This window comes from Lolium perenne, chromosome 7, assembly GCF_019359855.2.
Source record: "Lolium perenne isolate Kyuss_39 chromosome 7, Kyuss_2.0, whole genome shotgun sequence".
Taxonomy (NCBI): domain Eukaryota; kingdom Viridiplantae; phylum Streptophyta; class Magnoliopsida; order Poales; family Poaceae; genus Lolium; species Lolium perenne.
In genome coordinates, this window is record NC_067250.2 from 314,285,920 (window position 1) to 314,306,806 (window position 20,887).

Here is a 20,887-nt window from a genome sequence, read left to right on the forward strand (position 1 = left end):
CATATTCAGCGACACGTGGAGAGTTGTGCTCTATCTCGATTGGTAGTACTGCCTCTGCTCCGTGAACCAGGAAAAACGGAGTTTCCTGCGTTGCTGTGTTTGGTGTTGTTCGGATGCTCCACAACACGCTTGGTAGTTCTTCTGGCCAGGTATGTCGAGCTTTTTCCAGTGGTCCTAACAAGCGCTTCTTGATACCATTGCAGATGATGCCATTGGCTTTCTCGACTTGCCCATTGGTTTGAGGATGTGCAACTGACGCAAAGTTCAGCTTAATACCCACCTCTTCGCAATAGTCTTTGAATTCATGGGATGTGAAGTTGCTGCCGTTGTCTGTGACGATGCTGTGGGGCACTCCAAATCTGAAGACGAGGCCTTTTACAAATTTTACTGCGGATGCTCCATCTGGTGAATTTATCGGCTTCGCTTCTATCCACTTTGTAAACTTATCGACAGCTACTAGCATGTACTCCTTTCCTCCTGGCCAGGATTTGTGTAACTTACCCACCATATCAAGTCCCCATTGAGCAAAGGGCCAAGACAATGGTATTGGTGCTAGCTCTGCTGCTGGAGAGTGAGGTTTTGCGGCGAACCTTTGACATGCGTCGCAAGTTCTTACTATGTCCTTGGCGTCCTCGATTGCTGTCAACCAAGAGAATCCTGCCCGAAAAACCTTGGCTGCGATAGCTCGACTACTTGCGTGGTGGCCACATATTCCTTCGTGTACATCCTTCAGATTATTCTTCCTTCTTCGGGTGTAACGCACCTTTGCAAAACGCCTGAAATACTTCGCTTATACAATTCTCCCTTGACCACCGTAAAAGCTTTGGAGCGTCGAATTACTCGCCTTGCTTCAACCGGATCATCGGGTATTTCTTTCCTCATGATGTATGATATGTACGGCTGCATCCACGGTATCCGTATCACCATGACCAAGTCCCGATCCTCTTCTTCGTCCTCTTGCTTTTCCTTGGCAGCTCCCGAGGGTTTCTTCTCCTTCTTTTTTGACTTTGTTGGCTTAGTGGATCTCTCTCGTTATCTCTTCCCGTAATACACCTGGCGGGACCGGAAGGCACCGTGACCCGATGTTTGCAAGAACGTCGGCTTCGTCGTTGCTCAACCTGCTAATATGATTTACTTCGCATCCATCGAATAACTTCTCAAGCTCGTTGTACACCTCCTTGTATGCCATCATGCTATCATTGATTGCATCACATTGGTTCATAACTTGCTGAGCCACCAACCGTGAGTCGCCAAAGATTTTTAATCGAGTTGCTCCGCAGCTTTTGCCATCTTCATCCCGTGTATGAGAGCCTCATATTCTGCTTCATTGTTAGATGCGTTAAGGAACGTCATCCGGAGGATGTACTTCAATTTGTCGCCTTCGGGTGATATGAGTACTACTCCTGCGCCAGCTCCTTCTAGTCTCTTGGACCCATCAAAGTTCATGGTCCAAGTTCTCGATAAATACGGAGGTCCTGTATTTTGCAACTCCATCCATTCTGCGATGAAGTCCTGCGTATTTGCGACTTTATTGCTTTTCTTTTTCATACGTGATGTCCCGAGGGAAAGTTCTATTCCCGAGGGAGACACGACCCGTAGCTTCCGGGGTTATTCAAGATATTTGATAAGGGAGCTTCATTGACCACTATGATCGGGTGTGCCGAAAAATAGTGGCGCAATTTTCGTGCTGTCGTGAACACTCCATATGCTAGTTTTTGGTACCGAGGGTACCTTTGTTTTGAAGGTGACAAGACTTCGCTCACGAAGTATACCGGCCGCTGCACTCCATGGATTTTCCTTCTTCTTCTCTTTCGACAACTAATACCGTGCTAACCACTTGGGGCGTGGCTGCAATATATAGCAGAGAGGTTCCTTTTCCTTTGGAGCCACCAGGATTGGTGGTGTCGAGATTTTTCGCTTCAGATCCTCGAAAGCTCACGGCCTCTTCGTTCCACCGGAATTTATCTCCTTGTTTTATCAGCGCATAAAATGGTAACGCTTTTTCTCCTAACCTCGCGACGAACCTGCTCAAAGCTGCGACTCGCCCGATTATCTGCTGTATTTCTTTCAACTTTGTTGGCTTTCTCATTGTTACTATGGCTTGTATTTTGTCGGGATTTGCTTCAATCCCTCTTGCCGAAACTAGAAACCCCGTAAGTTCTCCTGCTGGGACGCCAAAAGAACACTTCGTCGGGTTCAGCTTTGAGGCAGAATTTGTCGAGGTTGTCAAAAGTTTCTTTGAGATCCTCGATCAATGTTGTCCCCTTTTTTGATGTTATGACGACATCATCGATGTATACTTGCACGTTTTTCCCGATCTGTGTTGCTAAACACTTCGCATCATCCTCTCGATATGTTGCTCCCGCATTTTTTAGACCAAAGGGCATTGTCTTGTAGCAAAACACGCCGTAAGGTGTAATAAACGCTGTCTTGGCTTCATCATCTTCTTTTAATCTGATCTGGTTATAACCAGAGTATGCATCCAAGAAGGAAAGACGTTCGCAACCTGCCGTGGAGTCGATAATTTGATCGATCCTTGGGAGGGGAAAGTGATCCTTAGGACAATGTTTATTGAGACACGTAAAGTCGACGCACATGCGAAGGACTGTCGTGTTTTTCTTCGGCACCATCACCGGGTTAGCTACCCATGTGGCTTCGTAGATATTTCTCCGATAAAACCAGCTTCTTCGAGTCGATTTATTTCGAAAGCATGGCTTTGCGGTTTGGTTCCGAAACGCCGCAAAGGTTGTCCGATTGGTTTTGCTGTTGGATCCAAATTTAGGTGGTGCTCGGCAAGTTCCCTGGTACTCCTGGCATGTCACCTGGACACCATGCAAAGATTTTCCAGTTCTCACGGAGGAACTTGACGAGCGCGCTTTCCTATGCGATATCCATATCGTTTGCGATAGATGTCGTCTTTTTTGGATCTGTCGGGTGAATCTGCACCTCCTTAGAATTTTTCTCTCGTGTTGAAAGTTGATTCTTTATTTGCCCTTCCAAATGTCTGGCAAGACGTCGTAATCAGTCATGCTTTTTGACGCCAAGTACTCGGCTTGCATCCCGAAAGTTTCGCCAACCCGTGAAAATCCTTGTCGCACTTATCGGCTAAGGCAAAGCTTCCCTTGACTGTGATTGGTCCTCTTGGTCCGGCAACCTCCACAACAGGTATGTATAGTGTGGTACTGCCATAAATCTAGCATATGCTGGTCGTCCCAACAGAGCGTGGTATTGTGATGGAAAATCCACGACTTCAAATTCGAGCTTCTCGATTCTATAATTTTCTCGGGTTCCAAATTGAACATCGAGATTGATTTTTCCCAATGGATAACTTGGTTTCTCCGGTGTGATGCCGTGGAATCTTGTGTCTGTTGGTTTCAAATTTGCTAAGGATATGTTCATCTTCCTCAATGTATTCGCATACATGAGGTTCAAGCTGCTGCCGCCGTCTATGAACACTCGAGAGACATCAAATCCTGCGATAATCGCCGCGTAATAAGTGCTGACTCGCCCCGGTCGAGGAACTTGCTGCGGATGATCTGCTATTGTGAAGCCGATATCTTGTCCCGACCAATTAAGGTACTCAACTGTTGGTGGAGGCATTTTCTCTGCCATAAACACCTGTCGTGAGATTACTTTTTGAGCTCTATTGGACGGCCTTCCCTTCGAATCATCAACACCGCTCCGTTGGAGTTAGGATCAACATAGGGTGGTGGTGCAGGTGCTGCCGCTATTCTTAGCTGGTGTCGATTGTCCTCTGTAATCGCGGGAGGTGGCGGTAGATGAACCTCGCTCCTAGGCTCCCGAGGGTTTCTCTGTGCTGCTCGAGCGTGAGCATTTTCTGCGTATCCGAACATTGCCTGAAAATTTCGACAGCCTTTTCCGCAGTGCCCCGACCGTCTTTTCCCGTTGTCGTCGAGGAAGAAGTGCATCCGGCACGGTCCGTTCAGCATTTCCTGGGACACGAAAGGTCTTGGAAACCTCGGCCCACTATTTTGCCTCGTTGCGTGAATCATCCCTATTATCACCTCGCTGTTCACCGCTTCTCTCGGTAATCATCTCTGTTGCCTCCTGTATTTGTCCGAAAACCTGCCGAAATTTGTCCTGGGGCGTCGTAGTTCTGGTACGTCCGAGGAAATCTTCGCCTCGGTTGATAATTTCGACCACGGTCCTCCTCTGGCGACCTGTGTCGTTTGTTGTGGACAGCGTCTTCTCCATCTGCCCATTTGTTTGCTATCTCCATCAACGCGGATACCGTCCTTGGATTGGTCCTTCCCAAATCCTCGACAAAGTCTCCACGCCTCGACTCCTGCGACAAACGCATCTATTGCTCTCTCGTCGGATATGTTTTCTCGCCGAGTTTTTGATGATATTCCACCTCTGGATGTACTTTCTCATTGGCTCATCTCGGCTTTTGTCGACACGCTCTCAACTCCTCTAACGATGCGGGTTTTTTGCACGTGGATCTGAAGTTCTTGACGAACACGTCCTCGAAACTTTCCCACTGTCGATGGATCCCGGAGCGAAGTTTCTTTATCCATGATCGTGCGGCACCACTCGTGTGCACCTGGATGCTTTGCATGGCTGTTGCCCTAGTTCCTCCCGTCAGCTTCACCGTCTCCGGATAGTCGACTAGCCAATCCTCCGGATCTTGAAGGCCGTCGAATTTCTTGAAATTATCGGGTAACTTGAATCCCGAGGGGACTCGCGTTTTCGGACTCTCCTCGTGAAGCATGGTAAGCCGCACATATCTTCGTCGTTAAGTTCTGGGATTGCCGATGATCCCTTCGCTTTGCCGCGCTCTCGTCGACTCTTGCTTGTGCTGCCGTGTCTCTTGCTCCACTTGGCCCTTCAGTGCCGCGCTGTTGTCGCTGCGGGTCGCGGACTGTTTTGCCTTGCCACTCCTTCGGGAGGCGTTGATATAAACGCTGTCCCCATAGCTCCAACTCCTGCTACCGCCATATTGTACAAGTGTTTCCCTTGGGTCACCCGGAGGTGGTTTAGATGCAAGGATAAAAGCATGTGTCGCCATATACCCAGCCTCTGGTGTCTTAGGGATGATGTTTCCTCTTGTATCTATCGACATAAAGGACATGTCGAGGTTTTGAACCAAGTGTTCTCTTTCTGCCTCGGGTATGTGTTGCAGCCTTGATCTTGCTCTGTTCCGCGCCTCCCGATGGCTATCACCCGTAGTTCTAGATTGTCGACTTAAATCTGCCCTTCTCCTGCTGGATGCAGAAGCTGCCTCCGGTCTCCTGTTCAAGTGTGCGGTCTGTTTTTCCAATTCCCTGGCAGCTCGTGCGAGCCTATATTGATATGCTTGCAATTCTTCTGGTGTGGCTGTGGTAGCCATTGGTTCTGTGCCGTTCATAGCTCTCGCAGCTCTGTCCCACGCTGCTTGTGAAAGTTGAACTCTATCTCGCGGCTCGGCCCGACGTATTTGTTGCCCAAGCCTTGTCGCAGATTGGAGGGATCGACGTATGGATTTCCCAAACCGTCGAAAGCCTCGCATGTCTCCTCTTGACCTTCAATGGCGTAAATCTGATGATACCTTGTACTCAGATCTATGTTGGGTTTGGTGACATCATCGTTGAGATTGATGAAGACCTTGCCCACTGTGAGAGATTTGTCGATGAAGTCATGACTGTCGACATCGCTTGAGCCATCGCTTATATACGAGTCCGCAGATGACTCAAACGATATGTCGTTGAAGATCTTGGCGAGTTTCTCTCTTGCTCTGATACTGACGTAGCGTGTCGCCGAGGTTTCTTCTTCTCCTGACTCGTTTGACGATGCATAGCTTGAAAAATCGGAATCGGCCACTGATGATCCCGACGAAATCGGATTCTCGACACGATACGATCCTTCCTTCTCGACGCGAAAGTGGAACCTTCCGAACGTCATCTCCATGGGCTCCGCCAGATACGCATATGCATCCAAACGGGAGGGTGGGTGAGGAACAAAATCGATAAGACCAGTAGCGATCTGTTTACCTCGATCCATTGTGTTGCTTGCGGTTGACGATGTCGAAGATCTTGAGCGTGCCATCGAGATCAGCTCCTTACGCCTCTAATTCCCACAGACGGCGCCAATTGACAAGGGATTAACTTGTCAATGCCTATAGATTGTAGGCTAGGGTTTAGTTAGAAGTAGAGGGTAAGTAGATCTCGAAGGTTTCAGCCGAAAAGTACTCGACGATTGTGAAAACTAGGGTTTGCAGACAATGATTCGGTTGGTTCTTTGTCCCTCGACTCCCCCTTATATATGAGGTGAAGCCGAGGGATTCGTTCTATACAAGTTTACAGAGTCCGGGACGGTTTCTAACTCATCCCGCCAGATTACAAACAACACTTCCTATTACAACTCTATCTTTCCTTAGTAAATCTTGGGCTCCCGAATCTTCTTATTCTTCGGGTATTGAGCCTCCAGTAAACCCCGGGTACCATCTTCGGCAGGCCCATTTGGGATGCCTATGTCACCGGCTTGCTGTAACAAAGGATTAACCGTATTGTGTGGAAGATGATTGTTTGCAGAAAACAGTAGAACAGTATTGCAGTAGATTGTATTTCAGTAAAGAGAATTGGACCGGGGTCCACAGTTCACTAGAGGTGTCTCTCCCATAAGATAAACAGCATGTTGGGTGAACAAATTACAGTTGGGCAATTGACAAATAAAGAGGGCATGACCATGCACATACATATCATGATGAGTATAGTGAGATTTAATTGGGCATTACAACAAAGTACATAGACCGCCATCCAACTGCATCTATGCCTAAAAAGTCCACCTTCAGGTTATCATCCGAACCCCCTCCAGTATTAAGTTGCAAAGCAACAGACAATTGCATTAAGTATGGTGCGTAATGTAATCAACAACTACATCCTTAGACATAGCATCAATGTTTTATCCCTAGTGGCAACAGCACAACACAACCTTAGAACTTTCTGTCACATCGTCCCTGTGTCAATGCATGAACCCACTATCGAGCATAAATACTCCCTCTTGGAGTTACAAGCATCTACTTGGCCAGAGCATCTACTAGTAACGGAGAGCATGCAAGATCATAAACAACACATAGATATAACTTTGATAATCAACATAACAAGTATTCTCTATTCATCGGATCCCAACAAACGCAACATATAGAATTACAGATAGATGATCTTGATCATGTTAGGCAGCTCACAAGATCCGACAATGATAGCACAATGGGGAGAAGACAACCATCTAGCTACTGCTATGGACCCATAGTCCAGGGGTAGACTACTCACACATCACTCCGGAGGCGACCATGGCGGCGTAGAGTCCTCCGAGAGATGATTCCCCTCTCCGGCAGGGTGCCGGAGGCGATCTCCTGGATCCCCCGAGATGGGATCGGCGGCGGCGGCGTCTCTGGAAGGTTTTCCGTATCGTGGCTCTCGGTACTGGGGGTTTCGTCACGGAGGCTTTAAGTAGGCGGAAGGGCAAGTCAGGAGGGGGCACGGGGGCCCCACACCACAGGCCGGCGCGGCCAAGGGGGGGGACCGCGCCGCCCTAGGGTTTGGGCACCCCGTGGCCCCACTTCGTTTCGTCTTCGGACTTCTGGAAGCTTCGTGGCAAAATAGGCCCCTGGGCGTTGATTTCGTCCAATTCCGAGAATATTTCCTTACTAGGATTTCTGAAACCAAAAACAGCAGAAAACAGCAACTGGCACTTCGGCATCTTGTTAATAGGTTAGTTCCAGAAAATGCACGAATATGACATAAAGTGTGCATAAAACATGTAGATAACATCAATAATGTGGCATGGAACATAAGAAATTATCGATACATTGGAGACGTATCAGCATCCCCAAGCTTAGTTCTGCTCGTCCCGAGCAGGTAAAACGATAACACAGATAATTTCTGGAGTGACATGCCATCATAATCTTGATCATACTATTTGTAAAGCATATATAGTGAATGCAGCGATCAAAACAATGTATATGACATGAGTAAACAAGTGAATCATATAGCAAAGACTTTTCATGAATAGCACTTCAAGACAAGCATCAATAAGTCTTGCATAAGAGTTAACTCATAAAGCAATAATTCAAAGTAAAGGTATTGAAGCAACACAAAAGAAGATTAAGTTTCAGCGGTTGCTTTCAACTTGTAACATGTATATCTCATGGATATTGTCAACATAGAGTAATATAATAAGTGCAATAAGCAAATATGTAGGAATCAATGCACAGTTCACACAAGTGTTTGCTTCTTGAGGTGGAGGGAAATAGGTGAACTGACTCAACATTGAAAGTAAAAGAATTGTCCTCCATAGAGGAAAAGCATCGATTGCTATATTTGTGCTATAGCTTTGATTTTGAAAACATGAAACAATTTTGTCAACGGTAGTAATAAAGCATATGTATCATGTAAATTATATCTTACAAGTTGCAAGCCTCATGCATAGTGTACTAATAGTGCCCGCACCTTGTCCTAATTAGCTTGGACTACCGGATCATCACAATGCACATGTTTTGACCAAGTGTCACAAAGGGGTACCTCTATGCCGCCTGTACAAAGGTCTAAGGAGAAAGCTCGCATTGGATTTCTCGCTATTGATTATTATTCAACTTAGACATCCATACCGGGACAACATAGACAACAGATAATGGACTCCTCTTTTATGCATAAGCATGTAACAACAATTAATAATTTTTCTCATTTGAGATTGAGGATATATGTCCAAAACTGAAACTTCCACCATGGATCATGGCTTTAGTTAGCGGCCCAATGTTCTTCTCTAACAATATGCATGCTTAACCATAAGGTGGTAGATCTCTCTTACTTCAGACAAGACGGACATGCATATCAACTCACATGAAATTCAACAATGAATAGTTGATGGCGTCCCCAGTGAACATGGTTATCGCACAACAAGCAACTTAATAAGAGATAAAGTGCATAATTACATATTCAATACCACAATAGTTTTTAAGCTATTTGTCCCATGAGCTATATATTGCAAAGGTGAATGATGGAATTTTAAAGGTAGCACTCAAGCAATTTACTTTGGAATGGCGGAAAATACCATGTAGTAGGTAGGTATAGTGGACACAAATGGCATAGTGGTTGGCTCAAGTATTTTGGATGCATGAGAAGTATTCCCTCTCGATACAAGGTTTAGGCTAGCAAGGCTTATTTGAAACAAACACAAGGATGAACCGGTGCAGCAAAACTCACATAAAAGACATATTGAAAACATTATAAGACTCTACACCGTCTTCCTCTTTGTTCAAACTCAATACTAGAAATTATCTAGACCTTAGAGAAACCAAATATGCAAACCAAATTTAGCATGCTCTATGTATTTCTTCATTAATGGGTGCAAAGCATATGATGCAAGAGCTTAATCATGAGCACAACAATTGCCAAGTATCACATTACCCAAGACATTAATAGCAATTACTACATGTATCATTTTCCAATTCCAACCATATAACAATTTAACGAAGGAGAAACTTCGCCATGAATACTATGAGTAGAAACCAAGGACATACTTGTCCATATGCTACAGCGGAGCGTGTCTCTCTCCCATAAAGTGAATGCTAGGATCCATTTTATTCAAACAAAACAAAAAACAAAAACAAACCGACGCTCCAAGAAAAAGCACATAAGATGTGATGGAATAAAAATATAGTTTCAGGGGAGGAACCTGATAATGTTGTCGATGAAGAAGGGGATGCCTTGGGCATCCCCAAGCTTAGACGCTTGAGTCTTCTTAGAATATGCAGGGGTGAACCACCGGGGCATCCCCAAGCTTAGAGCTTTCACTCTCTTTGATCATGTTGCATCATACTCCTCTCTTGATCCTTGAAAACTTCCTCCACACCAAACTCGAAACAACTCATTAGAGGGTTAGTGCACAATAAAAATTAACATATTCAGAGGTGACACAATCATTCTTAACACTTCTGGACATTGCATAATGCTACTGGACATTAATGGATCAAAGAAATTCATCCAACATAGCAAAAGAGGCAATGCGAAATAAAAGGCAGAATCTGTCAAAACAGAACAGTTCGTATTGACGAATTTTAAAATGGCACCAGACTTGCTCAAATGAAAATGCTCAAACTGAATGAAAGTTGCGTACATATCTGAGGATCACTCACGTAAATTGGCATAATTTTCTGAGTTACCTACAGGGGAAAACAGCCAGATTCGTGACAGCAAAGAAATCTGTTTCTGCGCAGTAATCCAAATCTAGTACTTACTTTTCTATCAACGGCTTAACTTGGCACAACAAAACACTAAACTAAGATAAGGAGAGGTTGCTACAGTAGTAAACAACTTCCAAGACACAAAATAAAAACAAAGTAATGTAGGTAAAAACATGGGTTGTCTCCCATAAGCGCTTTTCTTTAACGCCTTTCAGCTAGGCGCAGAAAGTGTGCATCAAGTATTATCAAAGGGTGGTGCATTCTCAGCGGGGTGCGGAGTTTTCTCAACCAGGCATAGTATATTAGATACATAAGTTTTAGCATCTCCCTTTTCATTAGTCTTAGGTGTGCTACTCTCATCAAACAAATTTTCAGGAACAAGCCAAGCATAGTTATTTTCTAGTGCATCATTCATAGCTAAGAGTTTACATGGTATTGGTGCTTTGATCTTCCCACCATCATCAATGTTATTAGTGTGTCTTATTCTATCCATGTCCATCTTTTCAAGGAGACTAACAAAATTAGTATGAGAACCAAGCATATTAAATTTAGTAAAGACCTTTCTAGCTTCTCTTGCTAGACCGCCAAATTCTCTAAGAAGGGTTTCTAAAACAAAATCTTTCTTTTCCCCTTCTTCCATATCGCCAAGTGTGAGAAACATGTGTTGGATTATAGGATTGAGATTAACAAATTTAGTTTCCAACAGGCGAACTAAATGCGCAGCAGCAATTTCATAAGTAGGCGCAAGGTCTACCAAATGTCTATCTTCAAAATTTTCAATGGTACTAACATGATTGAAAAATTCTTCTATATTATTTCTCCCAACTATAGACCCACGTCCTACCGGTATGTCTTTTGTGGTAAAATTAAAAGGAAACATGATGAATCAAGTAAGGTAAATGCAAGTAACTAATTTTTTTGTGTTTTTGATATAACAAACAAGATAGCAAATAAAGTAAAACTAGCAACTAATTTTTTTTTGTATTTTGATTTAGTGCAGCAAACAAAGTAGTAAATAAAACTAAGCAAGACAAAAACAAAGTAAAGAGATTGAGAAGTGGAGACTCCCCTTGCAGCGTGTCTTGATCTCCCCGGCAACGGCGCCAGAAATTTAGCTTGATGGTGTGTAACTCACACGTTCGTTGGGAACCCCAAGAGGAAGGTATGATGCGCACAGCAGCAAGTTTTTCCTCAGAAAGAAACCAAGGTTTATCGAACCAGGAGGAGCCAAGAAGCACGTTGAAGGTTGATGGCGGCGGGATGTAGTGCGGCGCAACACCAGGGATTCCGGCGCCAACGTGGAACCTGCACAACACAACCAAAGTACTTTGTCCCAACGAAACAGTGAGGTTGTCAATCTCACCGGCTTGCTGTAACAAAGGATTAACCGTATTGTGTGGAAGATGATTGTTTGCAGAAAACAGTAGAACAGTATTGCAGTAGATTGTATTTCAGTAAAGAGAATTGGACCGGGGTCCACAGTTCACTAGAGGTGTCTCTCCCATAAGATAAACAACATGTTGGGTGAACAAATTACAGTTGGGCAATTGACAAATAAAGAGGGCATGACCATGCACATACATATCATGATGAGTATAGTGAGATTTAATTGGGCATTACGACAAAGTACATAGACCGCCATCCAACTGCATCTATGCCTAAAAAGTCCACCTTCAGGTTATCATCCGAACCCCCTCCAGTATTAAGTTGCAAAGCAACAGACAATTGCATTAAGTATGGTGCGTAATGTAATCAACAACTACATCCTTAGACATAGCATCAATGTTTTATCCCTAGTGGCAACAGCACAACACAACCTTAGAACTTTCATCACATCGTCCTGTGTCAATGCAGGCATGAACCCACTATCGAGCATAAATACTCCCTCTTGGAGTTACAAGCATCTACTTGGCCAGAGCATCTACTAGTAACGGAGAGCATGCAAGATCATAAACAACACATAGATATAACTTTGATAATCAACATAACAAGTATTCTCTATTCATCGGATCCCAACAAACGCAACATATAGAATTACAGATAGATGATCTTGATCATGTTAGGCAGCTCACAAGATCCGACAATGATAGCACAATGGGGAGAAGACAACCATCTAGCTACTGCTATGGACCCATAGTCCAGGGGTAGACTACTCACACATCACTCCGGAGGCGACCATGGCGGCGTAGAGTCCTCCGGGAGATGATTCCCCTCTCCGGCAGGGTGCCGGAGGCGATCTCCTGGATCCCCCGAGATGGGATCGGCGGCGGCGGCGTCTCTGGAAGGTTTTCCGTATCGTGGCTCTCGCACCGGGGGTTTCGTCACGGAGGCTTTAAGTAGGCGGAAGGGCAAGTCGGGAGAGGGGGCACGGGGGCCCCACACCACAGGCCGGCGCGGCCAGGGGGGGCCGCGCCGCCCTAGGGTTTGGGCACCCCGTGGCCCCACTTCGTTTCGTCTTCGGACTTCTGGAAGCTTCGTGGCAAAATAGGCCCCTGGGCGTTGATTTCGTCCAATTCCGAGAATATTTCCTTACTAGGATTTCTGAAACCAAAAACAGCAGAAAACAGCAACTGGCACTTCGGCATCTTGTTAATAGGTTAGTTCCAGAAAATGCACGAATATGACATAAAGTGTGCATAAAACATGTAGATAACATCAATAATATGGCATGGAACATAAGAAATTATCGATACGTTGGAGACGTATCACGGGGCTAGCAACATCTGTACCGTACGTGTTTTCTCCCATGTTGAGGTTGTCGAGGAGGTTGTTGGTGTCTTGGATGAAGTCGTTGTTGGGGAACTCATTGTCGCACGACATCGAGCTCTCCCAAAAATAAACCTGACCATCCCACACCCATACAGGTCTAAGAGAGGTGTGGTTCCGGAGACCTACTATCCCGTCCGTCGATGCACGCCAGAAGACGGGATGTGGAAGATATGGTAGTGGCGCAAGGTTCTGTAGGGAGGCAGTCGCATGTGTCTCGTGCATGCTAGGGTTCATATTAGCATTTATGCACTACGGGTCGGGGAAGTCGTGGAGCACAACCCACGTCCGAGTCATCACAACTGACAATCCAAAAAAAAAGGAAACATGTGAGTTAACGCGTTAACGCGACCGTAAATGACTCAAGTAATCTCCCAAACAACACAAATATAAACGAACTGCATAGATAGGAGCTCAGCTCGGATCATTCCTGCATCTGACGACGCGGCGAGCGGGCGATGGAAGAGGAGTGTCAGTGGGCCACTTCTATTCTCACTCACTTACAAGCGGTAGAACAACTTACCTTATAAATCACTCCATATCTTTCTCAACTAGTAATGTTGGACTAAACTTTAGTCCCACCACTTGCCATATATAAATGTGTAAAAGAAATTTGTGTTGGTTATGGACCATAGACCCAACACCAAACTCCAACAAATTTGACCGAATTATTAGAAAAAGTATTAACATGTATTTTATGTAGATACACGGTAACATATATTTTCATATGATACCTATATAATATTATAATCCTCGGTATTTTTCTAAAATTTTGGTCAAACTTTAAAAAAAAAACTATACTCCATCTTTTGAGGAGCGAAGGTAGTAGCGGAGTCGACCAAGCTGCTTGGTTGCTTTTCTTTGACATACTGGTTTTGGTACTACTCTTGCCGATGATGATTGACTACTTCAATAGATGTACGCGTGCACGGCTTGACATTGCGGCTCAAATTAAAATTATGGAATAACTTTCGTTGGTATTTTCAGTTAAGTTGTTTGATTTCTATCTTCAGCTGCTTCCAGAAAAATACAAAATTGTGTCATGGAAGTAGTAGCGAGGTAGCAATCAGCAGCAAAACTCGTATGAAAACACATCGGGGAGCAAAAACTAGTTCAATATTCTTCAGTAATCGTCGATGCAGATTTTTCAACAGTTCTAGATGTAGTTTTTTACTTTGACTGTTGATTCTCACAAGATTTTTCCAAGTCTAGTCACTGCGCGCTATCATTTTACTCGTGGGGGGCGGTATGGACCGTCCATCGGAAAATCAGAACCCCACGCTCGGAGAACCCCGTTGTCTCCCTTCGCTACAGTAAAGCTCTTGGTTTGAGAGTCGCTTCCTCCGCTCCGGGCCAAGCCGAAGCCTTCGCCGGCGGTGATGCCGTCCGGAGATGGTTGAGGCGAGGTGCCGGGCTTTGTAGAGTAGGTTTTAGATCTAACTTTCTGTGTAGTTCGTCCTTTATGGCGTGTCGAAGTAGGATACTGGATCTCGCCCGCCAGATCTGGTACGTCCTGCTTCTCGTCTTCTTAGCCGCACGGCTCTGGTGGCAGGAGTTGTGGCTGGCAGGGAGGCTGAGGGCACGCATCTTCGTCAATAAGGCTGGTTGTTCGAGCTATGCTGATCTGGTGGTCTGGCACGCCACCCGGCGGTCGTTTCCGAGTTCCTCCGGTGTGCTTCCATGGAGGAAGGCACAAGAGGAGATTTCTGGTGCGGGCTCTGTCAATAAGTGTCGCTTCTTCTTGGTAAGGGACCTCGACGCGGTGATGATTCCTCTGGCCGGCCATGGAGGCGAGGGGGGGAGGCAAACCGTCCAGATGGTTTCCAGATCAGGAGGATGCTGGGGATGTTCATCGCTGCATCCTGGAGTTCATCACATGGCAGTCACGTTTTGCTGCCATGACTCTTGGCTGAAAAGACAGCCGCTCCAGACGCCCATGGCGTCGATTCAACCTCCAAGACGGAGGCCATTTGAAGAATTCCTGCCGGCGTTCAAAGCACTTGCTGCCCCAAGTGGTTGTGTCCCCGGAGCTGGCAAGGGCGGCAGGCGATGGAATTCTTGCTACGGTGGTGAAGAAGAAGGACCCAATTGTTTTTCATGTAATTTGTGTAGGGTCTTTTCTGTAAAATTCGAGGACTGCTTTGTACTTTTCTTTTTCTCTGGTATCCTCTGTATCTTGTACCCCCACCGACAGAAATGATGCAGCTAGGCCTTCAGGGCCTTCCCCTTGTTCAAAAAAAAAAAAAAAAAGACCGTCCATCGTCCTGTCTGCATGGACATTTGACAAGACGAGCGCGTGACGGAGAAGAAGGACGAACAAACCATAGAAGAAAGCGAATCGTCAGACCTCAGGAAGCAGAAATTATCGCGCCAAAAAAAAATAGGAAGCTCAGAAGCAGAAGAGAAGGCCGCCAAGATAAATTCTGAAAGTGACGACTTGTGTAGCCCTGAATTTTCCAGGTCTTCCATATTGACCAGTTAGGCCATTCGTTGAGATTACGTGAGTAGCTAGCCATTTGAAGACGTGTAAAGTAGTACTACTCTGTAGTACAAATAAACGTACACGGTGTCGTTAGCCATTCCTCCATAGTCCATCCTTCATTCAGGCTTCCAGCAACCAAGGGAATTCCAAGTTCTAGCGATGGCAACCTCATGCTTGAACTTCCTCAAGCGAATCCCCAAGCTCCTCGGCCCCTTCCTGCTCTATGCGGTCGTGGGCATCCTCCAACCCGCAGTTAAGTTTGTCTACTTGAACCCGCTCACGGCCGAGATTTCGCGCCATCTCACCGAGATGGAGGAGCACACGGACCCCTCGAGCGCCGAGTACGCGAGGCTCGTCGAGGAAACGCGGCATGACGCTACGGAGCTGCTCATCATCTCCATCGCTCTCGCGCTAGTCACTCTCACGCTGGCCTTCGCCAAGCAGGTCGTGGCCCGCTTCTTCCCGGCCTCCAGCACCGGCTCCTCCGGCCCCGGCGACCGCTACTCGCGCGCGGGGCTCCTCCGCGAGGTGATCAAGTGGCATAATATGAGAGGCGCTCTCGTCACCACCGCCGCAGTCGTCACCGTGCTCCAGCTCGCGTACATGACTCTCCTGGTCCTGGATAGTAACATGGCCACCGCGATGCGCGACTCCTGGTCTCTCTCCGTGCGAGGTTCTCTCTTCCTCGCCGCCTTCCTGGCCATACTGTACATGGGCGTCCTGGCCCTGATAAGCGCCGCGGTGAGCAGGAAGGAGTGGTCTATGGTGGTGCTGGTCGCGCTCCTTCTGCCGGATCTTCTGGTTCCGGCGTGCGGGGTTCTGGTCTTGTATCTGTATACGGAGCAGATCATGGGGTTGGGGCTGTCCCTGCTGTCCGTCTATGATATTGTGCAGGGTGTGCAGGGCGTGATCTCCTTATCGGCAGCCAGCGTGTACTTCTCCCAAGCCAAATCCATGGAACAGAGCAAGGAGATGGTGGCGGCTTGTGATGGGGGAAAGAAGACAAGCTAGTAGAATAACGAAAATCAATCGAATTGACATATTCATACTACACCCGGGTGTAGTTACACCCACGTGTATTTCTCATAATCTAGAGAGTACCTATCATACTGGAGAGTATGTACATGTAGTATGAAGTATATAAGACTATTTTAGTAGTATATATAATACTTTATAGGTAGTATGTACATTTTTTTACGTATACATATGCATATGTATTTCGAATATATAGTGCAAACTATGGGTTAAATTGCATTTTTTCACCAAACTTGGTTTGGAGTATTTTATATACAATATAGGAACATACTCAAACCAATAAAATATCGTATATACCTCCGTATGGTAGTACATTAGATATGAGTGTAACTACACCAAGGGATAGGGAGCATATATCTATAATATCTTAATCGAAGCAACCCACTAGAGATAATTCTCTTAACATGCAAATATGCCACATCATTTCATCAGTTTCAGATTGGTTGTTACCCACGTCACCTAGCCATGTCAGCAAATTGCATTTTCTGCTTTATTTCTATTTTGATAATCCTTAAATATCAAGAGACAGACACATAGCATAGCAAGCGCCAACAGCCGTGTCCCCACACATCTTCCATCCTTGAATATCAAGAGACAAACACATAACATAGCAAGCACCAACAGCCGTGCGCCCATACATCTTCCCCTCCCATTTAGTAAACTCGATGCATACCTCTTCCCATTCTATTCCAGGTCTAGGCTCCTCTCCTGTTTCATGCGCTAACTCCCTCTTATGCCTCCTTCCATCACGATGACTCCATTCTCAGTTGCATCTACCCTCATTCCGTCAGGCCAAGCTCTTCATCCATCCTTCCCTACTAGAACATAATGGATTTGTTGCTAATCTCTCTCTCTCTCTCATATGAATTTCTGATGATTTATGATGGAATCTATTTGTTTTTTATATTTATTTTGTTTTCAGGTACGTTCCTAAACTGTAAGGTTTTGCTCCTCTAGAATCTTCTTTGACTACTTTATTCAGTAAAATAGCTTGAAAAATGATAAAAGTTCGAAATTTCTCTTAGTATTTCTTCCCTTGCAGCCTATCTAGAAGACAGTCCATTAATCAACACAAGGTATGTCTGTCCGCCATACTATTTTATTGCTTTTGACTTTTTTTGTGCTTCATCGAGTTGAATAGCAGGACTCTCCATGTAAGATGGAACATATAATGCCTTGGACACATGTCTTCCCTTCTGAAACCATGGAGATGTCTAAAGAACTACATGCTGGTCACAATCACGGCCTCGCTTGCACATGGAGATGTTGCCCCCCCCCCCCCCAACACACACACACACACACACCATTAGTTACCTTTACATATTTGTATGAGTCAAAGTATTTGAAATATTTTGTTAGTTAGAAGATAATTTATCCATGGTTATTATTTGAATGTTTGTTTTGTGAAGATTAATTATTTTGAGATATACTCCAAGATTCATTCTACACTACAGGAAAGCTGATTCTGATTTTGAATTAAAGAACGCATTTGAGTCGGCAGGTACTGTAGCCAAGATATGACCAGCAACTATAATTTCTTATGCTGCCTTTGCAAATTTAAGATGCAAGTAAAACTAAGTTTCAGAGATAAATAACAGCTATAGTTTCTTACATTGTACTACCATTGCAACTTTAAGATGTGAGTGAAACTAACTTTCAGAGGTAAATAACATCTATATATTGTCGATGACGATTTCAGATGTGGATACGAAGGAGATAGAGATATGTTTTTGTTTACACGAACTGAGCACACCCCAACGGTGTCAACGTTTGGAAAGGTAGTGGACTGATAAGTTGCAGGATTGGTGTTACCTCTATACCATCTTAAGGTATTCCTTTCAAAGGAGAATCATTTGTTATTCATTTTTTCAATCATTTTAGGAGTAAACGCATAGGTAAAACAACAGATTTAGACAATATTTTTCGCAGCAACGCGCGGGGAATCCTCTAGTATACATAGCCCGACCGACCAACTAGAACTACTACTACTTGTAGTCGTACACGACCACACCCTAATGCTCTTTGGAGCTATAAATATAAGCCCGTTTTCTACTAATGACGATACCATTTCAAGACCATGCATGTAAAACACCGGTAATTTGATGATTAAAGAACCTTCAAAAAGGCATGCGGTCATTATAGAACCAACAAATGACAGATGTCGACGGCAATATAGAGGGAAGGACATGCAAGGACAAACAAGTTGTAGATATCTCACGCAAATGATAATTCTATATCTCGTTGCAACTAGATAGGCTAGCTAATCATGCTCTATAAACCTGTCGTTAGATATCTTCTATTCCTAAATAGTTGGTCCCAATTTCCCGGCCTCTCGTGAGGCCACATCACCCCTTTTCCACCAGATTTGTAATGCCGAGCGTCGCTCCAGACGGGCTTCTCCTCGCTTCCTCCACCCGATACTATACATGGGCATTGTTTTGCGCCGGTGAGCCACGCCTGGACCTTCTCGCAGAGAAAAGAAACGCCTGGACTCATAATTCCATTCTATCCCTCACCAATTCAGCCTTTATTCCTCTTCAAGTCTTCAATCTGCAAGATCTCCGAGGGAGGCGAGCGGTCCGCGACCCACCACTTGGGCCTTTTCATCTTCAATCTGCGTGGTCACTAAAGAATTATCTCCTCTTCAATCTGTGAGGGAGGAGAGTAGTCCACCTTCCCACCACTTCCCCCTTTTCATCTATGATCGATTGATCGGTAAGGAAGGCGAGCACCCGGCCGCCCATATTCTACCCAAGCGACGCCCTTCTCATAGCCCAAATCTAATGTACTCTCTCCTCATCCTGCAGCGCGGTCTCTTCATCTGCCCTTTGAGCTGCAAGGTCACAAAGGGAAGCCAGGGGAGAGTACGCCCAGTCGGCAGATCACAGGGAACCCCATTCCAAGGTGAGTTTATCTGGCTTTGACTTGATTTCCCCCATTTATTTGGGTTTGTGCAGGAAAGGGTGGACTGCATGCTGGAGAAGATTGATCTGGTCATCAGAATGGTCATCTCTACTTTGACTTCAAGGAGAATGAATCCATCGTCAAATGTATTTTGTTATCTTTCCATGCTTTTTTTTTCTAAGTTTCTCTGATGTTTATGGTCGGATTTTCATAGTTGGTTTGAGTGGCGAGAATCTACTAGGGCAGAACAACAAATCAATTGTTTGTTGAATCAATATTCAGATTGAAGCTCGAAGGTAACCGTCACCGCCGACCGGCCGGTAATTTCTTTGCTGGTAGCAACAATTCCATTGCACGATGGTCAAGTGCCCACCACTTTTTTAGACGGAAGGCTCGAAATGAGCCCGGCTTTGAATTAACAAAGCCATCAACCGGCTAGGAGTTACACCAGAAGTTACAACACACGCGCGTCAAGCACACAACGGAACCCAAAACAGAAGACAACACAGATAACGTCGAGCTGAAGCGTCAGCTTAAACTATGGAGGGAGCCTTGTCTTCTGCAGCACCGGAGCAGTGACGACCAAGTCCACACCAACAAACCTCCACCGCACCAAGACTGCAACCCATGAGGAACTCAACGACGGGCCGACGACCTAGCAGAGCTTGAGGAACAAAAGGAGGAGGTCTTGCGGCGACGCCTCCAAGAAGGTGAATGGCGCGAGAATGCGTCATCGTCGTCGGCAGAAACACAGGTCCTGCAAAGTTTTCACCCAGACCCGAGAGCCACCACCCCTGGAGCTCGGGCTAGGTCCAGACCAAGAACACAACATCTTCCCCCGGCATTGGGATAAGCACACCGGCAAAGCTACGACCAGACGCCGCCCTAGCAAAGCCCCCCAAGGCGCTAGGAAGGGCATCAGCTACCGCAGCAAACCGTGTAAAAGCAGCCAGGCCGATGCTGCGAGTGGGCTGTGACACCAGCCAGAGATCACAGGGTGATCCACAAGACACTACTAGAGAAGTAAGCACAAAGTGAGGGCCCCAGGAGAGCAGATTGGGGCGGAGGGACAGAGTCCATCACTTCGAACAGGAGACATCATCGGGACGCCTTCAACAAGGGAGCGACACCCGCAGGTGACGTCGTCACCGGCACAGGCCACAGCCATGTGCAGCTTTCGCCGAGGTCCAAACCCGATCAAAATTCCGGTCGCCATCACGAGGACGTAGAGCAGACAAGGCAGCAATCGCTACCGCACCCCCGACCAAAGTCGCCCTATGAACTAGCCCCAGCTAGACTCATCCGCAGGGTGAACGCAAACGCTGGCTGGCAATGCCCGGCCAGACCCAGATCTAGACGTCAACGACGCTATATCGGCGGCAACCCAACGACCTCACCATCCCCAGGTCGCCAGCACCTGCACAAGCAAACTGGTCGGAGGGAGACCAGACTACCGCCGCCGGAGCAGCAGCAGTACTGGGCACACTGCCTACCCGGCAAGCATGCCCGGCCCAGGGACC

At 45.9% G+C, this 20,887-nt stretch overlaps 1 long non-coding RNA gene across 1 annotated transcript; it reads left to right on the forward strand.

Moving 5' to 3' along the window:
• The first annotated feature begins 17,855 nt into the window (after positions 1 to 17,855).
• Positions 17,856 to 20,011, forward strand: LOC127318119 (uncharacterized). The gene is made up of 3 exons (XR_007861677.1): positions 17,856 to 19,178; positions 19,271 to 19,367; positions 19,582 to 20,011. It is a non-coding gene; the product is annotated as an uncharacterized lncRNA (long non-coding RNA).
• Positions 20,012 to 20,887: the final 876 nt, after the last annotated feature.